The 23,527-nt window shown below is 38.6% G+C and overlaps 1 protein-coding gene and 1 long non-coding RNA gene across 3 annotated transcripts in view; both read right to left on the minus strand.

Moving 5' to 3' along the window:
* DPP10 (dipeptidyl peptidase like 10) overlaps window positions 1-23,527 on the minus strand; it is a 562,528-nt gene that overhangs the window by 369,079 nt on the left and 169,922 nt on the right. The window lies entirely within an intron of this gene.
* The window catches only part of LOC148052385 (uncharacterized), a 137,767-nt gene continuing 135,514 nt past the window's right edge, over window positions 21,275-23,527 (minus strand). The window contains exon 5 of the long non-coding RNA XR_015698842.1: window positions 21,275-21,399. This is a non-coding gene — a long non-coding RNA (uncharacterized LOC148052385). The remainder of the gene's footprint in view (window positions 21,400-23,527) is intronic.

The following is a 23,527-nucleotide window of genomic DNA, read 5'->3' on the forward strand; positions in this document are numbered from 1 at the left end:
CATGTGTTTAACCATTTTAGTATTAAATCTGTTATATACTCTAATGGTTCGTCCTCCTTCAAGACTTCACCGCCTGATTAAAGAAATTACAAATCCAAATTCTGCATTCTGATTAATGAGTCATGAACATTTCAAGAAGGCAGCAAGTGACCTTTTTTGTTCATTTTTGCAAGCCTTCCTCTAATCAGCATCACAAATATTTTGTCAGAGTTTGTTTATTGAATCTGCACTGGAGCACAATCTGTTTTAGAACGCTGCTTTCTTCCTATTTTGGCTCTTCTACAGGAAACGCAACAGTGTTATAGGTGTCTACGCTGTAATAGCTGTATGCTCTGATTCAAACTGTATACTGCCATCTAACCCAAGTTAGTCCATCTCATCAGACTGGGGCAAGGATTGCAGGAAAAAAATAAAGAAAACAAGCTTTAAGGACTAGAGTGTAAAAATGCTGGGGAAAAAAACCAGTAAAGCTCAGAAACCAAAATCCCAAAGAGACAAAGAACTTTTATATAAAAGTAATTTAATGTAGAATTTTTGCAGGTAGTGCTGTTAAAAAAAAAGCTAGAATAGAAATTAAAACGACGATGCAGAATACATGAAAAGCACCACATGTTCCGCTTATCCTGCTTTCCAGATTGTACTGTGGCTAAGAGAGAAAGGAAGTCCTCAAAGCAGGATCCTCTTCAGGGTGTTAAACACATGCTGCTAAATGATATTGCTTAAGGTTTCATATCTACTTTTGCAACAGCACCAAAGCACACAACAACTCAAGGTCTCTACAGCTAAGGTTGACCTGGTGATTTCGTTACTGGGGAGTCTGAGCAGCTAGACACAACCCCTGTAATGTCATTACTTAATATACTGTGTATCAGCCACTATAAGTAAACCGGTAGTGTCAAAGGCAAAAAGGTTTGTTTTGAGACTAGAAAGCAGCCAACTGATTCTATCATCTCAGATTAAATCTTGATGCTGGATCGGCGATCTGCAGAGGAAAAGAGCAGTACTTAGCAGACAAGTGGTGCCCTCCCCTTCCCTGGTAATAGCAGGTACCAGGGAATATGATCAGTACCAAAATGACAAACGTATTCATTAACCTGAGGAAACTATCAAGAAGGCAGCAGGAGGACGTCCGAGCCACTCTTCCCCAAGTTCTCGACAGGTGAGCACCTAAGACATAGTGGGCACCCTAAAAGAGCCTGGAGAAGAAAGGATATAGCATATAGCAGCAAGCAGCTTAAGGAGGAGAAAAATACTCTCTACATAATTTGTCAGATACTCCGTGGAAATCATCATTACAGTTGGTTCTGGGAATGGAGGAAACAGTGCTGAGCTTAAAACCTAACAAAGTCCTGAGGGATGATGTATGGAAACAAGTATCCTAACTGACCTTCCTAGAAACTAGAGGAAAGGCTGCCTAGGAGAACTATAATAGATTTTGATCTCAGAGAGGTCAAGATAAATCTGAGGCCATTGACGATATGGTGGATATATACTTCTATAAACAAAAAAGAATGTGACTTATGTTTTTTAAAAACGAGTCAAGCAGAACTGAGTGGAAACCTCATGAAGTTTTATTTTAACCAGTCTCTTAAGAGATTTTGCAGGCTCTTTCTGGTGATTATGGGATTTTGCAGTATTTACAATAGCCAAACAATGGTCATGCAAATCAGCTGTGCAGACAGAAGTACACTAATTTAAATATTTAAGAGGCAGAAGTCAGCCATGTAGCAGATTTTTTCATGGTACATTAGAAGATTTAGAAACAACATCTATTAGCATTCTTCTGCACACAAAAGGTTGATTTGGGAGAGACTAGATGAATTAATAATCAAATATGGTAATACATATTAACTACAGAAAAATCTGCTACAGAAGGTACAGACATGGTTGAGAAAGTTTGGTTAAAATAAAAAGACTGAAGTACTAGATGTTTTCAAAGGAAAGGGATCATCCTTGCAAAATGTTATTTTTATAATGATCCAGAGCATGCAATCTTTATTCATTTATTTTGTATTTAGACAAGATAATATCTGGGGGTCTGTTTCCATCACTAGCAAATATATGAGTGAACTGGCTTTTTTGCCTGAACTGGTATTTTCTGAATGAATAAGAACATTAGCTCTAAACAAAACACATTGCAGCAGCATGCTGCACAAGGCTCCTCTGTATGCTCTTCTGTGCCAGCAGAGAAAATCAGTTTCCTGATTTTGCCATCACATTTCTTAGGGATCTGTTGTGCCTGTAAAATCTTGTCAGTGGTAAAGAGAATTGTGCGCTGGATAGGAACAGTTGTGACTATCATCATCGTTTGTGCGAGGAAGATGATCTGGGAAGAGGAAGCACTATACGGCTCCCCCTCCCTCTCTGCATGCTGTCACAGAGCCCCTTCTCAGCCTTGCTCTCCACTATCCAGTCTCTCCTGTGGTGGAATAGGTCGTCTAGTCACTGACAAGTAAATCTCTTAACGGCAGGGGCAGTTCCCAGAAGAGGAGGGTCATCATCAAATTCATCAACAGGGCTGGCACCCTTCACCAGACCTGCAGAGTTAATTGCTCTCTCTAGTTCAGTATTTGATGTAAACTCTCTAGAGCTTAATGAAGCTTGTTGGTACAGGAATGAGGAGGCTGCACTCATGCAGTTGTTACTGCCCAGACTGCACAGATTATTTGAGTAAAAAGCAGTGATCTTAAGACGGTTCCTCTCTCAAATGCACCTGTAATGGTCATCTTTTACAAAGAGGATGCCATGTATGCTTCCAGCAGCTGTTCTAAGTAGAGGTGCTGTGTCTCCCAGCTTGAATTCATGATCAGCTCTGCATCATGCTGTTATTAATAGCATTTCAGCAAAACAGTATAACCCTATATCGTCATGAGATTCACAGACACAGATATAATTTTGCTCTTATGCATGCTCCTATATCTTTCAGAGCTGTGTGGTGGGTATATTTGCACAGAAAGGCTCTGTCCATTTCATAGAACTTACCTTCGCTTCCTCACATGGGCACTTGGAAACCAGAAAGTCCTCAGACTCAACAGATATAGCAAGATATCGATGAATAATAAGAAAATTTCTCTTTAAGAGGACTTCAGGATTATCTGAGACAGGAAATAATGCCTCAAAGTTTTGTTCCGTCCAGCTGGAAAGGCAGTAGGCTGGCACTCTCATCCATCCTATGGCCAGAAATGGAACAGCCCCCTCTGCCCCAGGGTCCTTGCCTCGTTAGATGCAGGAGTAGTGCAAGGAAGGACAAGTGGCTACCAGGGAGATGCAGGCAGCGCAGTCAGTAATTAACAAAACTATAAGCCTTCGACCAGACTGGTGGGAGAAAGGACAAAAGAGGTTGAAAAACAAAACATACACTATGGAGTCATAATTACTGAATCCCCTGAGGAGAAAATGGTGAAATTACGTCAGTTTTCAGAAACACAGATAAAAACACCTATTAAAAAAAGAAAAGCTAAAGAGCAAAGAAGCTGGTTGCAAGTCAACTTCACAAGTATCAAATGGGAAAGATTTTCAGTTACTTTGTGTACTGAATACAAACCAAAGTCTAGAGATTAAATGTCAACAAATGAAGGCAAAGCATTAATCTATTGTGTCGTATCACCTCACTTCCAAATCACTAACAAGCCACTATCTATCTTATCTCTGCTTCACTTATTGACAATCTCCATTTGTTTCATCAAGAAAAGGGACAATCCATTCAGAACTCAGCATACATCATCCCAAGCAGAAAGAAATACTTTGCAATAAATGGCAGCAAACTGATTGACTTTGTGTGCTATAAGTAGACTGTGCCTTGCTTTGGCACAAAGGTACATAGTGAAAAGTATAAAAAGCATTATTTTCTGCCCTTTGTATATGCATCTCTCTCCAGCAGGCAAACTCAACTCATTCCCTTTGAAGAACAGCAGAAACTGTTCCTTTTTTGTACTTCTAGAAAAGAGAACCAAGTCTGAAATCACTCTTTCACAGTCCACGCCAACACACCCAACTGCTCACATCAGCTGTTGGAAGGAGCAGGCTTCGTTCTCTGCAGCTTTGGGTAAAATCACGCAAATTCTAGTACAGCTCTCCTAGCACACTGTGGCTTATAACAAGATTTTATTTAATGGGACATGCCTTTTGGGGAGAACAGGCTTTCAAGCAGACCGCAGTGTCATATAGAGCTAAAGAGCTGTATTTAAAAGCTTATCACAAATCAAATTATCTTGAGGAACCCAGTACCCACCTGAGGTTCCTCACATGGAAACAAGAAACATTGCTCTTTATAATCATTACATTTTAAGGGGTAGACAGTTTTGTATTAATTCATTTCATACTTGTAGCTTATGTTTTGTAGAAAGGCCCTGTGGTAAGACATCCGCCCTCAACAGACAGAAGGTCATAAAATAAGAAGTCTCAACAAAACTTACAAAATTCTCCAAGTTTATCTACCCTTTAATCTGTGAGATGCAACACAACAAGCACGTACACTAGGGAAGCAGAAAGGTTTTGTCAGCAAGAGCTTGCAAGATACCTGCACACAGATTATTTGCAGGTAAAACAAAAATGTTAAGGGATTGCTGTCTCTTGGCCACTGTCACTACAGTAAGTGTGAGATCCCTGAAAAGGAGAAATTAGGTTTTAAAAGTGAAAGGAAAAAGTTGGATGCTGTGGTCATGGTGATATTTATAATGTAACCATTACATTTTGAAGTCAAACCTCCCTGAAGCATAAAGATGTTTTTGTTACTTTACAATACCAGCAGACTCATGCACGCAGAGCTGCTACAATTCACCTTCAGTTTGTATTCAAAATGATTTCTATGTAACTGAAAGGTCCAAACACCTTTTTTTTTTTAACTGAAAGCTAAGATTTCTTAATGTATTTGTGTAACAAGATGATTCGCTGGCAAACATCAAGGCCAAGAACAAAACAAAAACATCACAAAGTACACAAGATCCCAGGTACAGGTCACCACCAGAGACGGGTAATAGACTTGATGGACCATTAGTCTGTTCCAGTGTACCTGTACTCAGAGTCAGCAGGGAAGAAGTAGGCAGTAAAAGAAACACATGGCAGATTTGAAAGGAAAGGAGGAAAATGATGTAGGGAAGTCAGCTAAAAAGAGAAGCTTCTCAGAGAGTTTCCCACTAACATTTTATCTCAACATTATCGCCGAAAAGAAATACTTACGCCTTGCCAGGTTAACTACTCTGCAAACAAATATATTGCAAGCTGGGCTGAGGAGATGTAAAATCAATGCTATAAACATGTGTCAATGCTAATATTGGCTCATATTTCTACTGTTTACAGCATTTAACCTGCACCTCAGGGAAGTCAATAATTATTACATCCATAATGAATGTTAAGGTCATTGTAGCAACAGCAACTGAAAAAATTTTGTAGTTTTGTTACAACAAAGTCTGAAGAAGCATGACACTTTAAACCAAAACTGGACAGTTTGGCCAAAATTCTGCCCAGCCTACCTGCACACTTATCAAGTGTAATTTGTGTGCTGCATTTATTGCTGAAACTAGAACTGCAGGATTACTGAATTTAAAAAGAAAAGCCAGAGAACAGGATGCCAGAAAGTTGACTAATAGTAAAGTTCTGATAAAAGCATTAGTCATAACAGAATAATCAGATAAAATCAGAAGGTGAATAAGTTCACCGGTAAATCTGAGGAAACTTAACATTCCTAATGCTGAAGGAACAGCATAAATTATTTGCTAATGCAATACAGCATTCACTCTCTAATGCATGACTGTACTTTCTAATACAAATGCACTACAGTTAGTTAAAATAATAAAGTGAGAAATCCTGTGTATTTATCAGAAAATGTATAAAGCAAGCAGATAAAAGTGCCTTTACCTAGTAATATTTCAAGATTGTTCCAGTGTGTGCCAGACATCCGCAACAGTTTACATTCGTGGGAAAGGGATGGACTGTGTTGATAAGCACAAAATCAGAATGATATGAGCCTTGGCTTAGTCCTTAATGCTAAACTCTCTGTAAATGTGAAAGCTGGGATCTGGAGATAGCAGACAAATGTCATGTTTGAACAAATGATATTGGGAAAAACTAACTGGAGGTCTCAGACACAGAACTACAGTGAGGGAGCAAAACCACGAGGGTAGTTACTCCCCAGATAGTATCTATACTTCATTCAGGACAAGATGGAGGAACACAGATTAGAGACATCTCTATATTGCTCAATCACAGAGAGAAAAACACTTTTAATGGAATTATAAAAGTTTGAGATACAATAGGCATATTTAGGTCATGTAGGCCATCCTCCATCACTTCTGGAACTGAACTACGCCATGTGACAAGCGTCTCAGGGCCTTGCCCAGATTAGTTTAAATGACAGGAGGAGGCGGGGATATGCAAGAAGGCAACACGAGTATTTATTTCACAAGTTTACACGAAATAATAATGTTAGTATAGCCAGTGACAGCTATACTAGCCAAGATAGTTGTTGAGTATGGCCAGTATTATGTTATGCTTAATGGGACATGGGAGCTCAAATCACTGTACTCAAACTGTTTGTTCCTTATGGGTATGTTTTTCCTACATTATTCCAGACCTTATTGTGTGATATGCATTTCACTATTTTAATACTTAACATAGGATCTTACTAGGTAACAGACTGATTCCTTTTTAGCTAGTTCCACTTTTTTTTGTCCATTTAATCAAGTGTATAGGGACTTAAATACCTCCCAATTTTAGAAACAGAATTACAAAAAAAAAAAAAATTATCAGCAGCATAGCTAGATAATTTCCTCTTGGGCCCTAACACCGATATACTCTCATCATTGTTGCCATTATGTTTACAGGCAAATACACACATTCCAATTTCTTGGTTTTCTCAGCATTACCAAGGTTCTCACTACTCCAGAATCACCAGTGTCTCTTTCCCGTATTTTTGGTGCAATTTCTTCATACTGCTATTTACAAGCCATGTTAGTCTCATCTTTCTTCGTTTATTAAATGAGTCTGCTTCCTTTTGAGCAATGTTTGATTTTCAGTACTAGTAACAAACGTACTAGAAAGTCATATATATTTGCACACATACACAACCAACCATTCATCTGTCTTCCTGTGCAGTTAAAACTGTCAGCCAGATTAGAATTCACTTGTTTTGATATTTTGGTGTTCTAAGCTTTCAAGTCTTAACGAAGGTCCTACTTAATTTTGTTTAAGCCTTTCTTCTTCTCTTATGATCAGACAGCTTTTAAGGGATCATTATAAAATATTTTGCAGATAAAGTCTTAAAAACCCCACAGGTTAAACACAAGCAAATTAGGGCTTTCTTTGGAAACAGCTAACAGCCAGAACACCTTTTCTCTACAAATGTTTCCCAGTAAACCCTTGAAGTTGAAACCTGCCCTAGACAGCCATCATATCTTACACCCCTCCTTAAAAAATAATTCTAGGAAACATCATGAATCCTGCACTGTTTTGGAAAGCCCAGCTTTAAGGAAAGGAAAAGAATTAAGAGTAAGAAAACAGCAGCAAGACTTGGCAGAAGACTCAGGAAGCAAAATAATGTTCACTCTTCCCTAAAACGTTCAAAATACTGTTGAGGAGTGAAGTAGGATCTGTTCCTCGCTAGAGGTCGGCTTCAAAACAAAAGTAGCTCAGTAACTGGTAGACATAGAGCAACATTGCTACAGTCAGTGTACAGAAATGGCACAACACAGACTCTCAGAGAACTGAGACGAGTGAACTAAATTTAGAAAAAAAAAAAAAAAAGGCAGGCATTTTCAAGCTTGGAGCTAGCTGTATTTCTAGGTGCAGGGAAGGCAACACTAATACAATAGGAAAATAACATCTGATTATTGGTTCAGGAAACTATGGATGCTAATGCCCAAAATATGCCATTTATTAGAGCAATTTGTGCTGTGCCTGCTTCTGGCAGGGCAGAGCACTAAGCCCTCTACAGCAGCATAGACAAGCACGTGCAGCTTTGTCTTTCTCACCCACCCGAGCGTGCAAGCACAGCACGAGCCACGCACACCCTGCAGGAGACCCACAGAGTGCTGCGGAGGTGCTTGGGGGGTCTGGCAACTGCTGAAGAGAGAACTTAAAAAGAGGCAAAAATATCTGAAGATCCAAAGAAAAGCATTCAGCAATACTCAGCACAGCTGCTGTAGAATAAATGAGGTCTCAATTATTTTTTTTAGCAGAAGTCACACAACGTGCGGTTTTCAAGTCCTGATCCAAAAGAAAGGATTTTCCATTATCTCCTACACCAGTGGAAAGTCTTTTCTTACATAGCAACCCATCCTGAGAGCTGCAGTACATCTGCAACTGAATATAGGCTCTCATTTATTTCATACTTCCGAGTCATAACCATGCACAGCATTTGAATAACAGAGATACAGCTTTCCTGTGCAACATAGGCGGTAACTTCCACAAAACTTAAATATTGGGAAAGCGCCTGTTGTATCTATTAGTAATGAGCTGGGAAGTAATGTAAAACGTGACAAGGCAGTTTGTGCAGGACCACCAGCAAGCTCTGATACATGGAGATTATTACATAAAAACTGCTGCTTCACAGAGTCTGGTGCTTACTACAATTTAGGAAGAAATGTCTGAAAAATAAGCTGGTGCTAAAGCAAAACAATTTCACTCAAAGCTTTTCACACAAAAAACACCCCAATTAATTTTGACTCATAATCCTTCCTCCCTTTTTTTCATACCTTTCTAAACACAGTCCCTGTATAGGGTAATCTGTTCAGGGTCACTATTTAAGAAAACTGCTTATGACAGTTTCTTATATTTAATTGCTTTACAGAGTCCTGTAATACCTCTTTTAGCCTAGGACACAGGACAATTTTGCTATGGTGAACGGCTGAGCAGAAAGCTTACAATATAATTTATGAAAACTCCAGGATGTCAAGGCTGGGTTTTGTTAACCCCACGTCACTATGTCTGCTTCCCACTCCACCTGTTTAATTTGACTTCTTCAAATATTTGTAATAGAAGTGGAATTGCAGTCACCATGAAAAATTGATTTGAAGGACGAAAGCAGATACATCTTTATTAGCAGTTCTAAAGATCACCTCACTAGCTACCCTTAAATATACACAGTTGTAAATCTGCAACCATTTCTTCACTAACAGGTATGAATGTCACAAGTTTGTTTTCCCATTTGCTATAACTACCATTACATATTAAGGAGACAAAAACCTTGAAACCACAGCCCACAGAAGACTATGATCCCAGAGGGAAAACAGCAGAGAAATGGAGTGTCGCAGGAAATTTGTGCATGCTCTGTTGGAAGACCACCAGGTCTTCAGGCTGCACGATCAGCTGCTAATGACATAACATCACATCAGACCGTGGTGACAACTGCAGAACAAAAAGCAAGAATGTGTTGTAATTGCTTTTTGCCAGACAAGGTTACCATCAGGACATCCCACGGTGCTGTGTTTTAAAGCCAAAATTCCTAAAAATGACTGCATTCCAAAGTAAAACATGGTTGATCCTGAAGTTAATAAAGCAGAGCTGTAGTTTTAGCTTGCATAGCACATTTACAGAAATGGGTATAGCCACACTAATCAAGATGATCTTTGACAGGGATAAATATGATTTAGAAAACATTGCTCCTCTCATTCACATTCCCAGTGTTGAACATTGGTTTGCATTGCCGCGGACAACTGAAGTGACAGCAAAGCTTTACTTGGAGCAATACCAGGAAAAGGATTTAGTTTAAAAATCACTGCAGATTTTCTGAACTACTTTTTATGAAGGTATATTTAGTCTCAGGTTTGAAAAATACAGTACTACCAATTCCAACTCCTTTATTTAGTAATTCCAACAGAAAACAAATAGGACATATTTACTGGTTTTCCCCCTTTCAAGCAGTTTAGAGAATTCCAACCCTGTAATTTAAGGTTAAATTCTACCTTGAGAAAAATTATCCCTGAAAAGGTGGAACGATATGCCAAAGTGGCAGCACACTTCAGGATGCATCATGTGCAAATGAGCTCCTGTAGTGGTGCCATTCCCACTTTACGTCCCACCTTCCTCATCACAGATTCAGGAAAAGGAAGAATACTGGAGCCACAGCCAAAAGGTTGCTGGTGTTCAGATACCACCCATTTCTAAAAAAGCCTTTGTAGCTGTACGGAGTCAAATGTTGGTTACAGCAGCATTAAAACTGTTTTAACTTAAGCCAGGAGGCAGGCCCAGAGGCAAATGTGATTTAAATTATAGTTTTATGTCACCATTGGTTTTAGAATTAGATTTGTCTTAACTACGACTATGCAACTCTGAATGGGTAGAGGAGGACTCCATGGTGGCAATTAAATTCACCTTCTTTCTTGTGCATCCCTTGGATCCTTTGGATATGTAAACTAAAAGAATAGTACTCATCTCACATTTTCCTTCTTTCTCTTTGCAACTCCACAGCACCTAATAATTTTAAAATTGTATTTCTAGCTTTAGTAGACTAATTTCTGCTTCTAGGTTAATGAAGGAAATGGAAAACCAGCAAGAAAAACCCGGGGGTACTGTAGAAGGAAAAAAACCTCTCCCTTTACCTTTCCTACTGCCTGAGCCAAATCAAGCTGTTTTCCATCACCCCATCTCACCAGCTTCTATTAGCACATCTCAGAGTGCCCGGGTGCTCCCCTCCCAGGGCAGCGGAATCCTTCCCCAGCTCCTCACAGGTGACCATGGTCATGCATTATACTTCTCAGTTTGAAGTGTTGTGTCATTCTGCATCTTTGCCACAGAACACAGCACAGAGGTGCAATATCCTCGAGCATCACATTTCTTTTCCTGAATTGGCAAAACCTCTAACTCCTTTGAAGTTTGCCCTTCACTAATGGATAAAAATGGATTTTTACAGCTGGGGCTGTAGTTTCTGCCTCATTTTCACTAATTAACACAAGGAAAAAGTAGGCTTTGTCATATGTTTAACCAACTGCTCATCCTATCAGACCACCAGGGAGCAGAAGGTGAACAAGTGGATGAAAATTGATGAAAGTAGATCAAAAGAAGATAAAATTACTTTAAAAGCACTTATTGTGTACTCAAAACCAACAGACTTTATGAGGATCATGCTCTGTTGCACTCAAGATGAAGCTTATAACAAGAAAAAACAAACAACTATATATACGCATATATATGTATGCCTCAAAGCTGACACCTTGACTTGGAAGAAACGGAACAGAGCTCTGGGTTTCTAGAGCTCATGTGCAATAGGCTTTTCCATTTATAAGTAATCAGGATTACTTTCAAATACAGCTGAGAACCAAGGAGATCATATCAGTCCTAGTAATTATAAATATTCTGAGTTTTTGTATAATCATAAAGTATTCGTAAATTTCCATTTTTAACTGAAGAAAATTATTATCTAGTCACATTTTTTACAGTTCTATTTACCATAGTTAGCAGAAATAATACAAAAGGGTGTGAGCAATCAATTATACCTTACAAACAGAGCAACATCAGACTATCGCACACTCAGTTTTCATTTTACATCAAGGACTTTTGGGTAGGGAACTTTAAAAACATTTCGCAACCAGCTTGTATTTTTAATGCAATTAATGAATAAGAATTAGAAACATAAATATATAAGGAATATATAAAGAAAAACTTAAATAAACCTAGACAAGATCCAAAATTAGCATACAGGATTATTGCTTATTCCTCAAGCTGAGAACACAGAGCCACAAAAACAAAAATGCTGCAGAGGGTGAAGTTTAGGTATGACAAGGCACAGGGGGAAGTGGAAGCAATGCAAAAAGCCTCTCACTGAGGACCTTCTGCTGCAGGCAAAGGCTTTAGAGGAGTTCAGAGTTATCACTTAATAATGAAAAAAATTCTAAAGGAATAAACAGAAATAAAGGTAGAATCCACATTTGATTTTAAACATATAAGGTGTAGCCAAATTATTGAATTTTTGTTTTCTTTGCATTGTTTCCACTCAGAAAAAATATATAAAAATATATCTTCAAAATCCAGGAGACCACATTCTTTGAGGAAAAGAATTTATCAATAGCAAACAATAAAATTGCAGCATTTACTACTTTAATAAAAAATTACCACTTGCTTTGTTTTGTTGTTTCCAAGATGCTTATTTTCATCTAAAGGAGCATTTGCATTAATCTTATCCAGCAGTCCATTGTTTTTATCCTGCAGTTAGCTAAACTTCTCTTGTGCTTCATAGTGTTGCTGAAATTATATATGACAGTGCTGATACAGCTATTCACTTGCATGTTCAAGCCTGCATCAGTAATGAATATTTCTCAAGCTGCTTTGAAGCTTTGGTTATGAAAATAGAATGAAAATGTGATTACTGTCACAGTAATACTGCCAGATTTCTTAATAAGACAATATTCTTTATTTTGTCTCAGACAAAATTTTACAAATAATACAAAAACATGATTAACACTTAAATTAGACTTCGCTGTATTACACTATACACTAAATTTATGCAGATGTGTCCTTTTCCCTCATCCTTCACAAAAAACTTCCTTCAGGTATTATCATTTTGTTAATCTAGGTACAGATCTTGAATACAAAACAAGTAAAATATAGACCGATACTAATGATGCCCTGGTTTGACGACATAGATTTTTTTCTCTCTCCCTAATCTTTCATTGAACATCCTCTCATGCTTTCTCCTCCATTCTTTCTCCAGAAAATTAGCCAGATCTTCTTGTAGCGTCACAAGCAGAAACAAGCCCAAAGTGAAACACGGGACCTGAACATCCATGATTTTTTGGCAAGGATTTAATTAATTAATGTATTTAAGTTATTATACTGAATACATTACAAAATAAGAGACATTTGTCTTATTCAGAAAGACTCAGATTGCAATAACAACCATGGCATAGGCCAGGCCTGAGGAGCACCACCAGAAATCCACGCATGGAGCCGATGGTGTCCACCTCCACCACACCAGGTTTAAGTTATAATCCTACATCTCTCAATATCATGAGAGCTAAATTATGTCCCAACGTTCTTTTAAATGATACCACAATATTCCAGAGCTTCAAAGGGCTCTCTAAATCTCCCTTTTTTAAAGAGACAGAGAGCAGAACATATTGCCTCCCAAACCTTTATGTCTGAGGTCTTCCGAGTTCCATATTTTTCATAGAAAATCCTTAGAAATACAATATATATCAATATCATAACTGTCAGGTATTCTATATCACTTGAACAGAATACTGCTATTTCACAGAAAAAGATAAAATAATGAAATATGGGTCCACATTTTTGTGTGTTTATGCAGACACATATAAAGATAAGGCTGTTCACTTAGAGGGAGTATCTTGTGGAAAATCTTAAAAACACAATTTATGTCCAAATATGTGTCAGGATTCTTACTCTGTTAATCAGTGTGGCTTTTTCCCCCAATCATTTCAACTGATTCATTTTAACTTTTTTTTTTTCAATTTTACTTTAATTTTTTAAGAGAGGAAAAAAATATATGCGTCCTAAGTTACTTCATAATCCAATAATTGCAAAATGCCTTAGAAGAGATGAAGGAGGTAAAAAAAAAATTCAGCCTAGCCAGTCACGTTTCCTCACTGAGCTGCTCTAGAAGGGCCAATGCAGCACTGGAAAAAAGTATATGGGTCTGAAAAAATATGCAGGCTGTATTTTAGCTATGCAATTAGTATCCACACAACATTTATAAAGAAAATCCATTTACTCAAACCGGTAAGAATAAAAATATTATAATATATGGAACCATTGCTTGAATGCATTTATTTCTTCTTTGTGTATTTGTAATAATAGCTTTGAATGCTAAATCAAGCTCTTTGACCCTACTGACAAACAGGCTGCCATTTTCTGCAAGCCTACTTTTCCATGTTTAGGGATCTCCAGAAAGCTGGGCTTGTGCTCTGCTGAAATAAGCAGAGAGATGACAAAAGACCATCCTTCCCTAGTCTCTCAGTGTTAAGCATAGTTGCTGGTGCAGAAAGACCAAAGACTTGAAGCTCGTGGCTCTTGTATCTCAGAAGAGTAGCACTGATCAATAACAAACTGTTTGCACTTTCAATTAATAATTATTCAGATGAAGCTGGTGAGTACCACCTTAATCACTGGGATAGGACTATCTGACTTGCCAACTGCCATAGATGAGTTCCAAGGAAAGACTGACAGATCCTGTTCCACTGTTCCAAGGCACAGTGACAAGAGGTCATATGAGTTCTGATTAATTTTTGTGGGTACAGCTGTTTTTCAGGCTGACACAGTACTTGTCACTTCACAGTACTTTTAAAATTCTGCTACATTCCTTTCATTTGTTTGCAATATGTAAGTCAGAGAAGTAATAAATTCCTTTGTCACAGTTTTGTGCCATTTGCTTGTTGGGGAATGTGGGAAGATGAAAGATAAGGTGAGCAACGACAAGGACATTAGCAGAGCAGCCCAGTAACGCAAGCTCAAGTTATAGAACTTGCATTATTCAGCTTGGTCTTCGGACGGATGATGATGTGTTTGAACCTTGTAAGGACATGGATATGAGATTTAGAAACACTATGTAAAATGTTTCCTTTTCCAAATATGAAGCTATTAGTTTGGGGTTTTTTTCCAGCACTCCCACTTTGTTTTTCTTTCATCAAACTTGCTAAACTTAGGTTCTATTCTCTTCCTTATTTGCCAAGTATTTATGTATGTGTAATTCCTGTAACTTGTGGCTTTTCTTTAGTTTCATGAATCACTCTGCCACATTTCAACAAGCACAGAGAGAATTCAACTGTGTTATCTGCCTGAGTTGCAATAAGGTGATCCTAATGATATGACTCAAATTGCTATGTTATTTATAACCTTCCTTAGACAATTTACAAACAAATCTCTTGAAATTAAAGTAAAATTATTTTCTAAAGCTATGTCAGATTTCTGATAGGATAGGTAAAGGATGGACATTCAAGGCTCCTATATTTTTTTTAAAATACAGAACAAGAAATAGAGATAAATAAAGAAATAAAGAAAAGAAATTCCCACAATTTCTTCCATTATCTTCTCAGAAATCAAATCAGAGAGTGTTGGTTCACACAGTTTTCAGATGATGAGGGAATCACAACTATGTGGTTACTTGCTGGTATTTTTTCTCCATAATTATAATGAGAACATGCATTATCATCCCCCGTATTCAATGAGACCACTTGAATTACAACCCCGGATTACAATCAATAACTGCTGGTGACTGAGATTATATGAATGCCATCAGTACACATATCAGGATAAATCACTGTGACCTTCACACCTCTGCCTCCAAATGATACCAGCATACTTTAAGGCAGATATTGCTATGGTGGAAAAAGTTCATTTTACTACATGGCATTAAAAGACTGACAAAAAGGCCAAAACCAAAAACAACAGCAAAGGAGCAGTGAACAAAACCATGGCATCCTATAAACTTTATGTAATATTTAAGAAAAATTCTCATCATTTTTCCCAAAATGTTTGCTGACAAGTTCCTCTTAATAAACTACTTGATAGTGACTAGAGGCAAAGGGCTTGTTATGTTAATTGCTGTCATCTCACCGTTACCTTCTGCCCCTTGCATCTGCTCTTTTTATCCACCTATTGTCTCATCTTAAACGTAGACTCTAAGACATTTGAAGAACAACATATGTTTTTCTAATGTGTACAGGCAGCAGCTAGAAGATCAAGGTCATGTTTTCTACCTGGCCTGCAGGTACCCCTGCAATAGCAACAGTAATACAATCTAGAGAGGAAAAAAGCAACCTAACCAATTATGGGAACAAGCTCATCAAAGGAAGAAAGATTTTCCAGGAGAGAAAGGCTGCTGTTACAGCTGGTGTCAGCAATATTAGGAAACTGAGGGACCAAATGTTAGCTGGGACATTCCAAATGAATCCTGAACTATAAACCAAATGGTAATAAACAAAGCTATTTGTCAGTTGACCCCCCTTGGATGTTGTTAACAGGCAAACAGCATGCCCATAGCCTATGGCAACCCGCAGACTCCCTGTGATAAAATCGTGACAGCTAACAGATGAATCCTTTCTGAATTCTATTAAATAAATTAATAATCTTAGCAACATCATTACAGCAAAACATCCATCTTCCGCAACAGCTGTTCCTCCATTGCTTGTTGCATTTATTTTCTGTGCTCTTGCCATGCCTTATGCAGTACAGCTTAACTCAGAGACTGAACTTCAGTATATCAATGGCAGACCTATAAAAATAGATTATTTGCATTTTTTATGCAGTTCCATCAGTTTGTGCTTTTGCTTGAACAGAAAAATATGTCTAGCTACTCTGTCTCTAAAGTAAGCAACAATAAAATTTAGTACCGTCTGATGAAAATCAAATGCAAACCCTAAAAAATAGACAACTGTTTCATCTAAAACCTTTTCTGAATCTTTCAGTTCAGCAACCAAGAGATTAAATTAAATCTAATATTCTCTTGTTCCGTCTTTAGCTGACTACCTAATGCTAAACGAAACTTGTTGGAAGTTAAGGTATGCTTTAAAACGTACCTACTGCTATCAAATTGCTTCCGAGTTTGTTCCAGAGTTACAATCTGCACCTCTGTAACCTGAAAAGAAAAATGCTCCTAGCATTCTTAGGAGAGCATTTCCAGAAGAGCATAGCCAAGATAAGCAATAAGCAGTTAGCTTAGGACAGAGAAATGACAAAAAGGAAAAATTTCACAATTCACGTTGAGCCCAGTGATCACTTCTCCAAGTCACCACCTCCGTTTGAATTCACAGACCGGTATATCGTTACTGTTTGTGATACCTACGCACTTGTATCTGATTCTGGACCTGGGTGGTTTTGTTTTGCTTTACCCACTACATGCTCTTTCTAAAATTGCATGGAGAATTTAATTAAACACTTATACTTTTCTATCTCAGATGAAATGATTGTACATAGAAACCTTAGTAACCTTTGAATCATTAAAATCACATTTTACTTTTTGGTGACCTCCTATGCTATATGCAACCCAAGTAATACTTTGGAGAAGTTGTTTCCCAAAGGAATAAAAATGCACAAACCACAAGTGCTTTTTCTTCTAAGACTTCTGCCAATTTTTTTGAGGCCCCTAGTACAGACAAGTATTTAGCATTATACAAACATGCTTAGCATCAGACACAGCCTCCTCTATTTCATCCCCTGTATGGGAAATGATGTTTTTCTCGCATGTATTTAATCTTGCAAATCAAAGGAGAGAGACCTGTGAGTTCATTTGCTCTGCTAGTCCCTCTATGCTCTGATTTCCAATTGCTGTAGCAACAGTTCTTGTAACTTGTTTTTTTAAATTCTGTTTCTGCTGAAAAGGTTCCTCCTAATGGCATAAGTTGTGGGGCCTCTCCATGTTTGATCTGTCAAAAATTTTTGTGTAGTTTAGCTTTCCATTTACACACTTAGATTACAAATATTCATTAGATATTTCATTCTAATGCAGAGCAGAATTTTCCTCAAATTTTTGTAACGTAGTTTTCATGTTATTCTCCCTTTCCCTGAACTGGCCTTGGAATGTACTTCAGAACCTACTTTTGTCAGACACAAAATTATTTTAAGACTAACTTCCTTTAAGTGTTATGTGCCCTGCACATACATGGCAGTATTTCAGTGGGGCTCAAGATTTACAGAAAGTTCTGCATTTGGCAGATTTTTGTCCTATTTTTAATTAATTACTTTAAACTTTTCCTTCTCTACTGCAACATTGCTGTTCACTCAGCAGTTAAATTACCTATAAAGTACAATTCTCTGTATTGCAGAGATCCTCTCAGTGGTACGCTTGCAACAGCGCTAACGGTAGAAGCATCTTGGAGCTTTGGAAAAGCTTCAGCAGCTGTATCAAAATGAGGAACCTAAATGGACAAAAATTGTGTTATGGATCTGGTTCTGCTACTGACTCACTGCCTCAGATTAAATTCAGCTTCTCTTTTTAGGGCATGGGTATAAACTGAGGATAATGGTACTTAGCCACCAACCAGAGAACATATTAAAAAATGTGGCTGACAATGTACTTGGCATGCATTTTGCAGTGAGACTAATTTAAATTCCGATGAAAGAAATAACCCCTTACATGTCCTTGAAAAATCACACTATATATTTGCTACACCATTATTCTATTTGCATTTTCACTGTCTTGTCTGGGTATCCCACACAGAAGGAAAAAATGTAGAAGTAATATTTTGTGGAAGATAGAATTCTGTATAGGAAGACACTTCTACAAAGCTTGCAATCCCAAAAGTCAAGAAAATGCAGAGCTAGTATGCTGAGTAGATTGCCTACGCCTATCTCTTTTCAATGATGGACACTGTTTAGGTTCTTCTACTATAGTATTAGGGATGTAACATACAGCAAGTGGCAAACGTTTTTCTCTGAGCATCCTACAAGAATGTTTAACAGATTTCCCACTCACTGCCTAACCAATAGAACTGAAAGAAAATATAAAATTTACTATTCCTAATCATTTGAGATACTGTGCCTAATCATTTAAGATACTATGCCTACATAAGTGCCTTGTCATTGAAGACCTTCAAAGATCATACAACAACTAGAAAAATAATTTAATGGTTTATAATGTTGGCAGAACACAGTTAAGCCTAGTCACTTTCCATCTGCTCTAATTTATATCAGAGTATCTATTCTTGTCTTTTATTTCTGTAAGATGATGTTTGTCTCATGCAAGGAAGCATTCCCAAGGGCTTCTTTTTCTTCTATTCAGTGCTCCAACATAACATTGGCTGTCAGGAGGACTACTTAACAAAGCATTATCATATTTAGATGCTGAGCCTAAATCACCTTCCATTAAGTCTGAAATACCTCTCATCTGCCCTTTTGGTTTCCTACCCACACCTGCTGTGGCATGGGAATTCCATTAGAAAAATATATCACTGTTTTTTTCCTGCTATTCCCCATATCTACGTTACTATGAAATCATTAGAAACGGACACCATCAGTCAAATGCAAAACATGTGAAAGGTGTGAGTGATATGTAAATATACCTCACACAGTCATAGATGGAGGATTTTAGTAAATTGCTAATTACCAATAGAGACTTTCAAAGCAACAAATACAAAGAGAAGGACATTTGGCCCCCAAATCATACAAATAATCCATCATCACATCAGTGTTTCACCAAAAGGACACTCAGACCAAAGTTTGAATCACAAGCTTTTAAGTAATTCTAAAAATTCATTATTTTTTCCTGAAGACCACCATCAACTAGAAAAATACTGTTAGGAAACCAAGTTTAAAGTTGTATTTTTAACAACAACAACAAAAAAACCCCAAACAATTGTTTAACAAAGGAAGTTGCACATCTGCAACGGGAGCCAGGTAGAACGTGGAGACCTAACACCAAAATTACACAGTTACAACGTCAGTTTCTACTTCACCCAAATTCCACGGTACTTTATTTTTTGGGTTCAACATCCTTATGTGTCCCCCTTAAGCTGTTCCACATAGAGGAAAAGATACCATGTGCCACAGTGCCCAAGCAGGAGCACAGAGGGAGGAAGGTCTCCCTGATAGCTAGGAAGGCCAGTCCAGGTCCTGTTTCAAGAACACTCGCATGTTTTATTTAATGATGGTTCAAAGTAAATTATGTATTTTTTGTAAAAGATTAAAAAAATGGCTAGGAGGCCCTTTTCATAAGGAAGAGCACTTTGTCTTCTTTCTCCAGCTCCATATAAAAGCAAGAAGAAAGCCCTGCTTAGGCTTGCCTTCAAGAGGCAGAACTGGTTTCAGTGGCCCTTTGCTCTCTGCCCTTCCTGTGTTTATGCCCCGTCACCTCCCTGAGACGCAGGTGTACAACGTTGCATATAGCCACATCACAGACCTTGTCAGGAGCTGATGCAGATTAGAGGTGATAGGGAGAGAGGCAGGAGCAAACAGTATCAACAGGGCTGCTTAAACCAGCACAACATTTGCAAGCAGTGTTCATATTACAGCCTGATTCTTCCAAGCCCTTCTCCTGATGTGTTTAGGGAGCCAAACTGCTTAACACAGGGTCATGCAACCCACTTGAGAAGCCAGGGACTGAGGAAGGAGGCATTTGTGCTCAAGTCCTTCTTGGATCACGGCCAGAGTATTTTATAGCGGAAGATAAAATTTAATTAAGTTTCATAGGTTAAAAACATTTCTTCACTGTTGTTGTCTGTCATAATGGTTTAGAAATGCATAATCTAGTCTCTTTTTCCCTTTCATCCACACATTTGTTATTAGATTATTGCCCTTGAGAGCTCAGCTGCCGACACTAATTTTTTGTACTTTTAAGTGACTATTGAAACATTTATTCTGAGGAAGAAATAGACATATGGCACAAAACGTGTAGACAAAAAAAATCACACAAAATTTGTAAAAAGATCTATGAAAAAAGAAGACACCCCACGTAACTGTGAAGGTATAATGTATACATCTATTTATTCACTGGGAAGGACCACCATCCGTTACAATGAATTATCAGCTTTATATGGGCTCAGTCAATTATGGGACTAACCCCCCTGGGCAAGTGAGAATATTCAGGCTCTATCCAAGCCTAAACCTCTTCTTGGTTGGGAATATGGATATTGAAAATCGGGTTTGAAAGGGGAAAATTTTGAATGATCTCTCCAAAGTAGCCTTGGATTATGAAGGGAAACAGGCTGTCCCTGGTCTGACCCATTTTATGAAGATGCATGGTTGGACAGAAATCAGAAGCCTCAGCTGCTGCAGAGCCACTGAATCATCACCTCAACAACAGAGTAGCTCCTTAGAACCTGGGGAGACAGTTCTGTGGGTTTAAGTCTGCTTATTAGTAAAGATAACACATTATCTTAAGATAAGAGCCCAGTCTGGGGAACAAAATAGTTACATACGTGCTACACATGGCCTGCTCTTCTCTTCGCATCAGTGTGGCCCCTAATATATTGCAAGGGCAGTTGTGGTCACCCTCAAAAGGCAGCTGATAGTTACAAATGACAGGTCAACGATAGAGTGAACTGCAAGTATTGTCCTCTAAATATATACGAATACCCCTTCTAAAGATCCAACACAGCCTTTTATTTGGGGGCAGGAGGGCAACCTTCTACTGTTTGAGACTTTAAAAGCACCACTGGTTACACAGGTTTGTTGGTGACTCTAGTAAGGAACAAAACAAAGATGAACAAGAGGACCTTAACTAACCTGGGAACCTGTCATTCATTTCAGTCCATTCCTCCGCTCCCTACTGGAAGGTCTCGGCTGCACGTGGAGCAGAGAGCAGAAGCTGGCCTTATTCATCTCCAGCTCCAGGAACAGAAGTTAAGCAATGGCGTGCTCCAGCAGACTTGCCCTCCACTTCAGAGAGGTTGCTCTCACCTGGCGCATAGCTGCTCAAAAGGTAGTTTCTGCCATCCCTCCCCCCATTATTGTTGTAACAGGCTACAAAGTTTCCTGAAGTCCTTTCAATTCGCTGGTCTTTGGACCCAGCTTCTCATCCTGAAGAGATAAAAGTGGGAGAGTAAACCATTCAGCTCAGAAAGTGAGGTCTAAGTAGCCAAAACAGCAGGAGTTAATTAAATTCAAGATACATCCAACCCAATTTGAAGTTCTATTCTAGCTGACCTGTCCTGGTGATCAGGTCATGCCGTACAAGAGCCAGCCATTCACGCTGGAATGGGAAACAGAAAAGAAACCTGACAGCAGTCTAACGTGGCATCCAAAGCTCTTACTCAAGAGACACTTTAATTCATATGGTACAATGTTAAAACGAAAGAGATTGGGAGTCCATCAGTGATTGCTACCTTATTTGCATCAGTGGGGCTCACTTGTCAAACGTACATGTGATAATATTTAGGAACGAGATTACTATTCATTACTGTACGAAGGTAAGGTATTCAACTCAATTTCACATATCAGGCAAAGAGTGCCCCTGGCTGCCCTATTGCACCATGTTCCAGCTAAGGCTGAGGTGTCAAGTCAGGCACAAGAGAGAGATAATCCAGACTGAACTGCACTAGCCCTGGCGTGGCCACTAGCCCAGAGCAGTCTTAAAATTTGGTTACATGCATCCACATCGTCCACCTAGGCAGTCTAAACTCAGAGAGTCATACTGTTCATAAATTTCATTGTTCCTCGTGGCAGGTGATTATGGGGCTCTTGTGGATCCACAAGGGCCTTGTAGTATCTTCTGCCCAATATCATTCACATGCCATCGCCACAACACTGAGATGGGTTATAGGAGAGGTTGCCCATACTGCAGGCAAACATGCTCTGAGGCAACCTCTGAAGTACTGGCTTGTTTGTTCTGGAGCCATGAGGACACGGTTAAGGACCTGGAGCAGACAATTAGCAACTTTGGCTTTGAGTCTGACTTCAAAATCACTCCCACACCACGGGTAAGATGCAGCCCATGCTCCCACAGCTTGACTCCTTCTGCATCAGCTAAATCTAAGATGGAAGTGAAATGCAATGTTTCTAATTTTGAAAATTTAAGCCTGATTTATGGTATCAGCTGATTGAAAATCCCAGAATTATAAAAAAAAAAATCCATTAGACATTTTACACTATCATAATTTTGAAGAAAAGTTTGAATTGCGGATCTTGAAGTCCCTAAAAATACAAAAACACAACACTTGTTTTCTTGTTATTCAGAAATCACCTCCAAAAATTCAACTGTAACTTCTTTAACAGAACTATCTGCTGTACAGCGTACAACAGCAGACGTGCTCAGGTACCCTTCTTAAAAGCCCTTTTCAGACCTAAATTTTCCTCCTGGCTCCACAACTTTTCCAGGTACCCACCAGTGCTTCCAAGGGCATACAGGAAATAATCTAATTCCTAGTGAGAGCAGCTGTTCCTTAGGAAAGCAGGGCCTGGAGTGTCCAGTTGTGTTACCTCCCATACAAAAATTGGGTTTCTCAAAAATTTAATATCCATCACTCCAAATTACAGCACACAGATGCACTAAGGTTTTCTTTACTGTTGTAATAAGACAATCTAGAGAAAAAAGGAGAGGGACTAAGCCACTGCTTATGCTCACTTGGAAATAAATGATGTTATCTACTTCTCTTTAACATGTTGAAGTCTTCTGTACAGAGTATTAGACTCCCTAAAATCAGATCAAAGGGACGTTTTTTTCCTATAGCCTTAACTGCCTGCTTAGTAAACTGTAGAATACCTGCAAGCAGAACTATACTTACAAGTTTTTTGGAACAGACTTGCTGAAAAAGATGAGAATAGCACAAGCAGCAAATTATCCCTAACCTCTTGTAATTTCCCAGATGTACGTACTAAAACATAAGAGTGATAGCATTTCCAAACCCTTCCACAGCACTAATCCACCACACAGACAATATGAGCACCCACAAATCTCAGTTCCTTTGCCAGGGTGACACCTGTAGCTAGTAACATGCTTTCCACAGTCTTCAACCTACTTTTCACTTAGTACCTACCATATCGCAAAAGCACCCCGTTGCAGGTGTAAATTCTTTTGCCCTTTATGCCTGCAGATCTGATGCCTGGTTTGTGTGCCTGCAATTCATTACACTCACAAAATTTGGGCCACAATCCTACGAGCCAGGTTGAGGCCCTTGGAAGTAAAAACTGTAATGGTCAGTCAGGCTTT

Source organism: Nipponia nippon, unplaced genomic scaffold, assembly GCF_047370975.1.
Source record: "Nipponia nippon isolate SJK-2023a ecotype South Korea unplaced genomic scaffold, ASM4737097v1 scaffold_5, whole genome shotgun sequence".
Lineage (NCBI taxonomy): Eukaryota > Metazoa > Chordata > Aves > Pelecaniformes > Threskiornithidae > Nipponia > Nipponia nippon.